Source organism: Vulpes lagopus, chromosome 4 (genome assembly GCF_018345385.1).
Source record: "Vulpes lagopus strain Blue_001 chromosome 4, ASM1834538v1, whole genome shotgun sequence".
NCBI classification, from domain to species: domain Eukaryota; kingdom Metazoa; phylum Chordata; class Mammalia; order Carnivora; family Canidae; genus Vulpes; species Vulpes lagopus.
Genome location: NC_054827.1, coordinates 13,286,411 through 13,297,388, shown reverse-complemented (window position 1 = coordinate 13,297,388; position 10,978 = coordinate 13,286,411).

The following is a 10,978-nucleotide window of genomic DNA, read 5'->3' as shown; positions in this document are numbered from 1 at the left end:
GGCTCTCTTAAATTCAGAGCCCAGGTGTAGCTCCTGTCCCTGCCTGGGCTCTGACTAGAAACAATAAAATGCCCCAATACAATGTTCTAATGTCTGCAATGAGCATGGTATCAGTCTCTCGGTTTTTTTATTGACACTGCAGGTGCAGGGAACGTTGAAGGACTCTACTTGGGGTTGAAGATACACTTCAAGGAATGTTTGTTGGAATTTGAAAGGTTATCAGGAGGCTCTTGCTCTAAAGGCAGCTATAAGAACCAATGGCTTTGTTATTTAGCATAATGGATCTTAGAAGTAATGTTCACTGGCAGGCATTAAAGATGTTCAAAATACGTAAACGGTTGAAAATTCTGTATCAGACACTCCCGACCTCGCTTAAACAGGGTATTGTGCTCTGGAAAGCCTAGCTGATAGTACGTGCCCTTCGGAATGCTGCCTCTGTCTTAGGATTTGAAACAGACCTGTATCCAGGTCTTGTAGGAAGTTTCCAGCACCTGATTGACCAGACGTTGAGCTAAGTCTTGCTGTTAGAATGTTGTCACATCTGCCTTAAGCGAGTCTGTTATGCAAGGAATTTGTCAGAGAGCCAGTGGGACAGAGAACTGTACTTCATTGAGTTTACAGAACTGGTTGTACAACTTTTTTGTGCCTGCTGGCTTCCAAATGTTTATTTTATGGCTGAATTCAGTCTGAGACTTGCTTTCATTGTAACAAAGCACCTGGTAATGAAGTTGAGAGAACTATAGCCCTCACCTACTTCCAGTGCAGGCACATAGGGCCACGTATGAATGTCTGCGTCCCTTATTTTAACAAGTTCCCCGCAGCTCTGGGGCTTGAATAAAACATGCATGTATTGTCCAGGACCTTTGCTGTAGCAGGTGTTCTTATATTTCTATGACCCTGCATAATGGCTCTTCACCATTAAACCCTTTTATAGTAAATCACCTCAGCTCATTTATTAGAAGGACTCATAAAACTAACTAAATGGTATTGAGCTAGGGGTGAATTAAAACATAACACGTTGCCACCTCCAGGAACCATTTTTTTTAAGTGTGAGTGTTCCTGTTTATATGTTAATACGTGTGGATGAATCAGTTTCGGCTTTTTGAATGATCCTAAAGACAAGGCCCATGTCCTGCAGCCAGCAAAAGCCCCCCTACCGCTGCAGCTTGTGGGCTCTGGCCTGAGTCCAGGGTTCTCTTTACATAATTTCCAAAGCCACCGAAAACCTCCCCCATTCCAACTTCTTTCTGCACTGAGTCACTTATTTTATTGTTTTTCCTTTTAATATTTGTAGGTGACACCACCTGGGGAGGGGGTGGGCTTCTCTCTCTGCTCCCCTTCTCATATCTTTGCAGCACGCATATACCAGGGTGCGACTATGTGTCTGTGTCGGTCAACTGTGGTTTTGCTAAGTAAGAAAATGCTTACTTCTTGCCTGTACGGATGCTGTGAAATTCCTTTTGGGACCCCTGCAAATAAAATAAATAAGACCAACAGGAGTCTTTAGACTTATTAAAATTCCAGACTCTCTAAAAACAGCATTTCCTGTCTAATCTTAACGTTAACAAAATGATCAACTGAGAGCCAAGGCATGATTGCAGGATGAGCTCTTTTGGATGTCATCTGCCCGGCGTTCAGAATAGCCAAGTCATTGTGTACATTAACTTGTCAACGTGCACCTCTCACTTTTTCTGATCTGCCCTTATAAATACCACGTAAATCTGTATATGCACACGAAATGTGTAAGCGTACACACACCACAAAACAGCAGAGACAGCTGACAGTTCCGTGTCACTACAAGGAAAAGTCATGCCAGCAATTTAACTTTTTTTCACTCTTGGCCTTGAACTTAGCTTTATGGCCACTCTGAAAACAAACCCAACAGGAATATACAGTCATGCAAAATTCTCCTGCATTGAATGAGTCCACAGAGGTGTTACAGGACAGCAGTTTTCAGAAAGGGCTTTGGCTCTTTGTTAGTGGCAAAAAAAAATAAAAATAAAGAAAATAAATTTCCTTAGGAGGGCAGTTACCTCTTTAAAAGCCAGACGATGGGAACGGGGAAGGGAGAGGGCTGTCTGATGGGAATTTATGCCAATGGAATGCAGACAAGTTGTACTTATAAGGCCTTGGGCTTGTTCAGCTGGGAGCGGCGCTGTTCAGGAAAGCCAAGGAGATTGTGATTTTCTGGACGCAGCAAAATCCAGTGATCATTCTTTCATTAAAACTTGTGATAGTTATCATTTTGGAGGTTGGAGGTAGGACTGGACTTTTGAATCAAAACTCTCGGTGAGAGGACCCTTATCTAGTTCCTCAACTATTCTGAGCCTGGAGCTTTCTTTAGTAAAATGCAGATTAATATCTCTCCCTGGAGCCAGGCCACTTAATCAGAGGTAAATGAAAGTTCCTCTGCTAGTACCTGGAACATAGTAGATCCTCAATAATGTCCCAAAGTGGTCTCAGTCTTGTCTTACAATCAACAATATAAGTGTACTCTATGTATAGCCTTAGTTCATTTTTATGTTTGGCTCCCAGTTGTACAATCTTTGAGGGTAGGGACTTTTTTCCCTGAAGAATCAATAGCAATAAAGAATTGATGTGTATTTAATTTTTGCCAAATGAATTTCACTTCTTCTTCATTAAAATGTTAATACAAGACAATGTCCTCTTACCTCTGGAGGTGGCCTGGAGGTTACCAGTATGACTCAGTGAAGAAAACCCCTCAGCATTGAGGATGGAAGAGCTGAGCTCAAGTTAGGAATTTAGGAAGTAATAGAGATATCCTCTCTCCATATTTAAGTTTGGAGAATCTATTTGTCTATACTCTTAGGACAGAAATCAGAGTGCAAATATTGTTTTGTTCAGCACCAAATCAAAACACAAGCTGCCTCTTTGCTTTCACTTTGAACACACTGGTATCTGGGCAGGAAAAGGTCAGAAAAGGAACACACATTCTTTGGGCTTCCATAAACTCTTCTGTGTTCATCCATGAACTGGAGTTTAGAGAATCCCTATACTATGCACACAGAGGCATGCCCTCAACTGACTCCTCTTTGGCTACTGGCTGGACCAACAAACTCTATGTTACCTACTCTCTGAGGCCTACATGGTTGAGCTCGGGTATGACAAAATATCTTGTCTACGGGGCTCACCCAGAATCATCTTAAGGTCAGGATAGCAAGTAGTAATAGCTCTAGATCACTGACATCAGGAGTATCCATGGTCTTCGACCAACTGGTCACTCTGAGTGTTGTAGAAACTAGACTTATTCTGATTCATAGAGATATAGGTTTTCTATCTTACTCTCTTTACGATAACTTCTTTCACTAAAAATGAGGTTGGGAAAGTATTTTGAAGTTTAAATATTTGAACAGGCCCTCAGAGGCTCCCAATATTTCTGAGATTCTTTCAGTTTTTCCAGAATCCATCTCCTTTCTCCACTTACCCTGTCATTCCATTAAAACATAATTCGCAGGGCACCTGACCGGCTAGGTCAGAAGAGCATACATGCGACTCTTGATTTCGGTCGGAGTCATGGGTTTGAGCCCCATGTTGGGTGTAGGGATTATTTAAATAAAATTTTAAAAACCCCAAACATAATTCTCTATCAACTCCACTGTCTTTGCCTTGGAATCACCTAGCCTAGGGTTTAGTAAACAACTTTTGATTCCGTGATGGTCAACCATTCATCTATCCATTAATCAACGACTCCAGCTTTTCTGTGTTCCTATTGCATACCACTAACTGAATTTTATAGATGAGCAAAACCGAAGCTCAGAGACTATACCAGTCAACAGATCTAATTTCAACATCTAACAAAAATAAACTGGTTATAATCCACCCAAAATTATGGATCATTTTACTCTTAAATACTTTTCCAGCTACTCTATCTAATTAGCTGCCAGTGTTACCCTCCTAAACATCTTTGTCTTTATTTTTCTCTAGGTCACTATGCCATCAATTCAAGAGGAGAATAGGTTTGAGATTGGAGATGGGGAATATGGGTTCAGAGTGGGCCAAGTCTTAATCTCATCATCTCCTATATTATTAACAAAACTGTAGAGAAGATAAACTTTTTTCTCTACTCTTGTACACTCAGTAGCTGGAGGACTCATGAATTAAGTTGGTAAAAGGTTAAGAAGAAGAAAACCCCAGATTTAATTATGTAAGGTTGCACTGGACTTCACAAGGAAAAGTGACCCAAGGAGGGAGTGTTACTATTGGAGATGTATACACCACCTTAGGCTGGACAAAGGAGAAGGGGTGGGGGCTTCTGGTGCTAACCTATGGGAAGTTAAGCGAAGGAAAATAAATAGGGGTGTTTAGTAAGTTTTGTTATGCAGATTAAGAGCCTTTCAGGTGCTAAGAGTTCTCTGGAGCAGTTCTCATCTTGATAGGAAGTGGGACACACCCTATCATAAATGGAAATCTATTTATGGAAATCTATTTAATGGAAATCTATTATCTTGCTTTTAGAGAGAGGAAAGAGCTAGTTGCCTTTAGCTCTAAAAAATCCTTATGCCATGGTGGCATATTTGGGGGTGCTATTTTTGGTTTTCTTCAGATCCAAGAGCCTAAATATGTAGCACTACTTATTTGGTATTGGTACACAACACCTCTATTGTTATTTCTCTCTCCTGCAAGGGTATAAGCTCCTTACGGGGAGGAGAAGTGGTTTCTTTTGTTTCACATTTGTAGTGCTTCCTCTTCAAAGCTACCCTTTGTTTAGCACCTACGACTCATCTTGTGCTTTGTATACATTCTCTCCAGCCCACTTCAAGGGAATATGAAAATCTCCATTTTATAAAAGGAAGAAATCCAGGCTCAGGTTACATGATTTACTGAAATTATTCAGCAAATATTTAGTGGAGGACTCAGGACTTGGTCTTTAGATCTGTGTTATTAGCTAGGATTCTCCAGAGAAGCAGAGCCAAAAGGATGTGTGTGTATAGATAGAAAAAAATTTATCGGAAGGAATTGCCTCACAGGATTACAGAGGCCGGCGAGTCCCAATCTGCAGGGTCAGCCAGGAGGCTGGAGATTTAGGAAGGAACCGCCATTACTATTCAAGTCCCAAAGCAATCTGCTGCAGGACTGCCTCCTGCCTGGGGGAGGTTCAGCCTTTGTTCTAGTCAGGCCTTCAACTTTTTGGATGAGGCCTGCTCAGGGTTATGGAGGGCAATCCACTTTATTCAAAGGCTACTCATTTAAATAGTAATCACATCCAAAAAAACCAAAAAAACAAAAAACACCCAAAAACATGGCCTCATAGAAACCGCCAGAATAACGTTTGACACCCAAAAGTAATTATCACCATCTGTTAACAGCCAATTCCACACTCATTTCTTTCTATCACATGTAGGTTCTTCTCAACATGGGTTAACTGGTGACCCTGAGTCAGGTTCAAGCCATGCGCACTAATCTTGGGTAAAAGCTTCCCTGATCTCATGTGAAATGTATAATCAGTGCTATTTAAAACGTCTTTATTTACAAAGAAAATCTTTAAGGGATTTTCTGCCTCCTGAACTTAAAAAGCAAACCTAATATGAGCGGTTATAGGGAACACAGACATTCTCTAAGCATCCTAGCTACAGAGCCAGTTTGAGGGACCTCCAGGCAAGTTTTAGAAAACCATCTAATACAAGGAAGTAAACAAGATCAGAAGAGAGGCTAGGTTGTTATATTTAAGCAAAGCTGTTTTGTTCTTACTTTCTGAAATAAGAGAAAAGGAGAATAAAAATAGGCTGATTGTGGATGGGCTAGGAATTGATACCATGTGTAGCGAAGTTTCCCTAAAATTGCAGTTATATTTTAGCTTACTTTATTTAATTCTTTTTAAAGATTTATTTATTTGAGAGAAAGACAGAGTGAGCGTGCGTGCACGTGGGGAAGGGCAGAGAGGAGAGAGTCTCAGCCAACTCTTACAGTGATGGGGCTCGATCTTACAACACTGAGATCATGACCTGAGCCAAAACCAAAAGTGTGCCACTCAGGTGCCCCTAGCTTAGTTTAAATAGCAAGTTTGCTTTTAAGATAATTTTAAAATTTTGATTAAAACCGAAAATGGAGGGGCACCTGGGTGGCTCAATGGTTGAGCATCTGCCTTTGCCTCAGGTTATGATCCCGTGATCCTGGAATCAAGTCTTGCTTTGGCCTGCTTCTCCCTCTGCCTGTGTCTCTGCCCCTCTCTCTGTGTCTCTCAGGAATAAATAAATAAAATCTTTAAAAAATAAGTAAATAAATAAAAAATGGAGCCTTGAAACAAACTCATTCTCCAGTCTTTCTGTGATTCTGGAAGCTTTCATTGGTGACTCTGAGAGTAGAAGTTGAGAGTAGAGTCAGCAGGAATGATTGGGGAGAGGATATCCAACTAAAAGAGGAAGTGTGCACATGATCTGTGATAGAAAAGCTTTGGAAACATGGTCTCGTCTTTCTTTCAGCCAAAGGGCCCTGTGTGGAACCTGATGGCCCAAGGCTTCCAACGTTCTATTTATTTGTATTTTTAAATTTTTTTTTATTGTGGTAAAATAGACATAACAAAATTTATCATTGTAACCACTGTTAAGTTTACAACACAATGGCATTAAGTACAGTCACAAGGTTGTACAACCATCATCACTATTTCTAAGACTCCTTTGTCATCACTTCAAACTCTGTACCCATTAAAAGGTAGCTCCTCATTCCTCCTCCCCTCAGCCCCTGGTAATCTCTGATTTACTTTCTGTCTCAGAATTTGCCTACTCCCGATACCCCATGTATGTGGAATTGTACGGTTTTGGCCCTCTGGTGACTGGCTTCTTTCACTTGGTATCAAGTTTTCAAGATGCCTCTATGTTGTCCCATGTGTCAGAACTTCAGTCCTTTTTATGGCTGAATAATATTCCACTGCATGTGTACATGCTGCGTTTTGTTTATGCATCATTTCTCAATCTGACATATTATTTGAGAAAATGTCCACTGAGAACAAAAAGGATGTTTTCTCAAAGGATGATGAAAAGACATTCCTCTCTGTTGAAGAAGATGTAGTAGGCAGGGTTCAATGTGAGGCTGGTAGCTCAAAGAACACAGATAGCATTCCTCTGACTGGTGCAAGAACCAAATAAAAAATCATTCTCACACAAAAAAAATCATTCTCTACACCATTTTTCCAGATTGAGTTAATTTCCCGGGTGACCAGGGCTTCGAATTCTCCCCCAGACCCCAGGGAAAGCACATTCTTTATGTCCTAAATTTTGTGTAGTGAGATAACATTCATCTGATGGAATTTTTACAGCTGATTATATTTTAGGGGCTATGAATTTTTTAAATAAAATTTCTACACAAATGATGAGTTATTCTTTAAAAACCAGGTGAGACTATTTGAAGCTTTAAAACACTTATGCAGAGAATTTATTCTAGAACAAAATGTGTATTCTAGTTCCAAGACACATATTCTTACAGTTCTCTGGAAGCCTGATGACAAGAACTGCCTTCTCCCTCTGATTTTGTTTTATTTTTTTACTATAGCCTCCAGCAACCCACCTCACATTCATTCATTAACAAACATGGCAATTAATTATTAATAAATCAATAATTATAATTATTTTAATAAGCTTAGTGCAAGCAATTATTAAATAATGAGTAATATAATTAGATTAATGAAAAATAATTATCTGTAATAAGTATATTATATGTAATTATTTAGTAGTTCATAATGAAATAGAAATAATTAATTTTTGCCACATTTATCCATGATAAAGGGCCTCCTACCAAATATTACTGATTTGCCAATTGGCCTTATTCTCTTGGCATCCCAGGCAACTAGCCTTTAAACCCTGGAAACATTTATCGTCCTTGAGAATCATGCTGCAGACACATAGAATGAATGTCTCGGAGGATTTATGCCCAACTGGCACATGGGTAATCACTACAAATCCATGCATTCTCAGTGCTAGTTACTAACTTCATAGATGAGTTTCCAATGGAGTTTTTTTTTTTAAGATTTTATTTATTTATTCATGAGAGACAAAGAGAGAGAGAGAGAGAGAGAGAGAGAGGCAGAGACACAGGCAGAGGGAGAAGCTGGCTCCACGCAGGAAGCCTGATGTGGGACTCGATCCCTGGACTCCAGGATCACACCCTGGGCCAAAGAGAGGTGCTAAACCGCTGAGCAACCCAGGGATCCCTCCAGTGGAATTTTTTTGCTTGTATTTGGTCATTTGAGCCTCACATGGGCTGGGGAAAGCAGACAGGTGAGGAAAGTAAGCTGTAGAGAACTGAGTTGCAGAGAAGGAACTGGAACTCCACTCTCCACCCTGTAAATCCTGCCCATTTCCTTCTATCCTGGTAAGTCCACTTACCTTGCACTGGAGAATATGGCTTTGAGAAGGAGGAGGGCGCAGGGCTTTGCCTTGCTTAGCTGAAGTAGCTGATGAAAGGTCTTCAGGGCTGAGATGCCCATAGATGATTCAGCCCTCCGTTCATGTGAAAGCCCCACCCAGGGCAGAATTATATTTCTAGTGGAACCTCGAGGGTCCCACATCATGCACATGAGTGTCTGGGACAAATGGCTGGGCTCTGTCCCAGGAGGTGATTATCTTGTGTTAGTCTGAAAGTTAAAATGGGGATCCCTGGGTGGCGCAGCGGTTTAGCGCCTGTCTTTGGCCCAGGGCGCGATCCTGGAGACCCGGGATCGAATCCCACGTCAGGCTCCCGGTGCATGGAGCCTGCTTCTCCCTCTGCCTGTGTCTCTGCCTCTCTCTCTCTCTCACTGTGTGCCTATCATAAATAAATAAAAATTAAAAAAAAAAAAAAAAAGAAAAAGGAAAAACCCTTTTAAAAAAAAAAAGAAAAAAAGAAAGTTAAAATGGATGTCATGGTCCATCTGGGCACATCTGGTCTTCTTTGACATGGATCGACCATCCTGTTGTGAGTTATTATGAACTAGGCACGTCCTCAAAATTCAGAAAGTGGGCTTCTGGCAGGAAGAGAAAGAATCCTGAGGCTTTTCTGAGCCTCACTTCTTGGGTCTGAAATTTGAGGAACTGAGAAATGCTTTAAAGGGTTCTAGGTGGTAGGAGTTCAATATGACCCCAAGGTCTGGAAGGCAGTTTGCCAATTGTGCACTAAAGATTAGAGTGGTGTATTTTCTAATTCAGGACATTCAGAATTTGCTGTGCATTCACAGAGAGTTTCTATCCCATTCCATTAAGAACATTTCAGTTTAGTGGTTCAATGTTCAATGTTGTGTTAGCTGTGGAGAGTGGGGAGGGAGGGTGGGTGATATAATGCAGGGAGGATACAGACAAAAAGTGTCATTGGCCTAGCCTTGGGCCAGGTTGTTAGGGGAGAAGCACAGTCTCCCTGCCGCCCATGCTTGAGGTCAGTAGACCTCCAGGGAGCAGGAACCTGTGGCCCAGCCTACCTGCCATGGGATTTTCCCAAAGCTGGTACCTTTTCATGGTTCTGTTAATATTTCAAGGTTGAGCAAGAGAGATCCAGTGTACATCTATCTAAACAGAAGTTAAATATTTCTTCTTTCTTCCTGGTCTCTTTCATGCCCAGAGTAGGCCAAATGTTTTAGTATTATGGGAACCATCCCCCTCCCACCACCTTTGATTATCTGGGTCTGAAGCTTCAGTATTTGTTATCACACTCCACCTTGCAGTCTATTCAAACACCAGAATACATGGTGTGATGTTAATAGGGGCTACATCTTAAGTCTTTTTTAAAAAAATAACTTTATGGGAAAGATTCTGGAAAACTGGCCCCTTAAAAATTGCAAGCAGCCATTTCCTAAAAGAGATTAAACTTTAAATTTGCCTTTGGGGCACACTGTGCCCATTAAACTGGGCCCTCACCATTAGCCGGATGGAACTCTGTGTGCTGTGCTAGGGCTCTTGCCGTTGCACCTTTTTGGTGGCAGTGATGGGAGATGGCACGAAGAGGGCAGAAATGATTCCTGGTTCCATATGGACTTAGAGCGAGTTGCACTGACATCTACTGCCTGGATTGAAGTGGCTAGTTCTTCTGGCTGTGAGGTTGTAGTATCCCCTGAGCAGTTGTGCATAAGGGCTGGGAAGCTAAGAGCAGCCTTCTGCAGGAAGGACAAATAGACAGGATTGTCATCCCATGCCAGAGGACTGGGTGTCACCAGAATGGGCTTTGGCCCAGGGCTCCCCAGTTTGGATCTCTGGGGTCCACTGGGTAAGCATGATCCCACAGCTCAAATGCCTGTAGGGGTCAGGCAAGGAATAGAAATAGTTAAAAGAGACCATGTGGGATTCTGGCAACTTGGAGAACATGGCTCCATTGGGAGGGAAGAGCTGCTTCTGAGCTGGAGCTGGTTGCTGACATACAGAAATATGGGCTGAGTGTTGCTTTGCCTTTTTATTCAAGATGAGATGGAAATCTTGACTGTTTTTTAATGTGAAATATCTCAATTGGAATATTGATAGCATTTCAGTTGTGTGTTTTTTTTAGACTGCTTTGCAAGTTTATTACATTGAAGTTGAGAGTTTTTTCTCTCAACATTCTACTGCCATACATTGCTATATATATATATATATTTGTCCCTGACAACAATAATAAAATTGACCTGTAGGGCCCCAGCTCTCTCTCTCTCCCTTCCTTTTTAATCTCCCAGGGCTTAGAATATGTGGCTTGCTGAATTTTCCTGAATGTCCCATGAGGTGGGCAGGGGTGATACTTCAACAGTTTCTGCAGCAAAGCAGACTCCCAGGGCCTGGTGGGGGGGCTGGGTGTGGCACTGCCTATACTCTGCTTGCCTTCACTCCTAAGAGATGCCCCTCTGGGCATGAGACAAAGCCTCGCATTGCTGTAATGCAAGCCATGCCAGAGTGACACAGGACAATGATGTCCGTTGCATCATAATAACGATGTTCAAAGGTCTACAAGAGGAAGTGAAAGGAAAGTCCATCAAAACCCATCTGTAACAGCAGGGAAATTCCATGTAGTTAGGATCTACCCACACACACTG